A 1,332-nucleotide genomic window follows, 5' to 3' on the forward strand; every position below is an offset into this window, starting at 1 on the left:
GGGTACTCCATAATTGCAAACAAAGATATGGATGGATAGAGCACTACAAGATTAACAAAACATCCTTACTGATCATCCTCAAAAGAGGCACGGATCACTAGGAAACAACATGAACATATGGCAACATGAGCTAAACAGATCAAGGACTTAGTGGAATTGCTAAGTCCCTGAAAACAAAATTAGCAAGTGCACCACTTTGCAAGCTTGCACTAGTCACAACACACATCACAAAAATACATGGGTTGCACCTCTGGAAATATGACAAAACCCTTAACAAAACATATGTAGAACTCACGGGCATATCATGCACACATTAATCATGGCAAAAATGACAAAAAGCTAAATGGAGTAGCAGATCTGACAATTAACTCAAGTATCCCTCTTCTAACAGCATTTCGGGCATCAAGATGAACTCAAATGAAAATGATGTACTCTCTGAGATGAACATTTTGATATGCTATATGCATGAATCGGAGCTACGGATGCGAAGTTACGGAGCTATGAACATGAGCACTTGAACTGAAAATTTAGGGACTTGAAAAAAAAACAACCCCCAGATCTAGGGTTTGACCGGCGCGCGAACCAAGGCGGCGGCGCGCACTGTAGCTCCGGCGAGCTCGTTGGTGGCCGGGCCGGCGAGGAGAAGGGCCGGGGAGGCCGGGCAGCGGCGGATCTGGGCGGCGTAGAGGGCGGCGCGGCCGGTGGCGGCGTTGGGCGGAGCGGGCGAGGCGGCGGCGCACGGCGCGGCGATGGAGGCGGTGGCGCGGTGGGGCCGGCGAGGAGCTGCGGCAGGGCGGCGATGGCGGCTCGGCGGCCGGAGCGCGGGGAGGAGAGCGACGTGGGAGGAGGGCGGCAGCAGGCGCAGGCTCGTGGGGGCCGTCCCTGGGCCTGGCGGGCCGCGGCGGTGGAGGCGGTGGCTGCGCCACGTGGCAGCGCGGTGGGTGGCTGGCGGCGGCGTGTCCGGCACCGGCGGACAATGTTCGGCGCGCGCGAGGGGTGGATCTAGGGTTTGGACGAGGGGGGATCCGGATTTCGGGGAAGGGGTCTATTTATAGGCATAGAGGGAGCTAGGAGAGTCCAAATGAGGTGCGGTTTTCGGCCACGCGATCGTGATCGAACGATCTAGATGATGGAGAAGACTTAGGTGGGTTTTGGGCCAAAATGGAGGGGTGTTGGGCTGCAACACACACGAGGCCTTTTCGGTCCCTCGGTTAACCATTGGAGTATCAAACAAAGTCCAAATGGTACGAAACTTGACAGGCAGTCTACCGGTAGTAAACGAAGGCCGCTTGGCAAGTCTCGGTCCAATCCGGAAATGTTTAATCCCCACAT

The sequence above is a fragment of the Triticum urartu genome, chromosome 2A, assembly GCF_056163025.1.
Source record: "Triticum urartu cultivar PI428250 chromosome 2A, HENAU_Tu73, whole genome shotgun sequence".
Taxonomy (NCBI): Eukaryota; Viridiplantae; Streptophyta; class Magnoliopsida; order Poales; family Poaceae; genus Triticum; species Triticum urartu.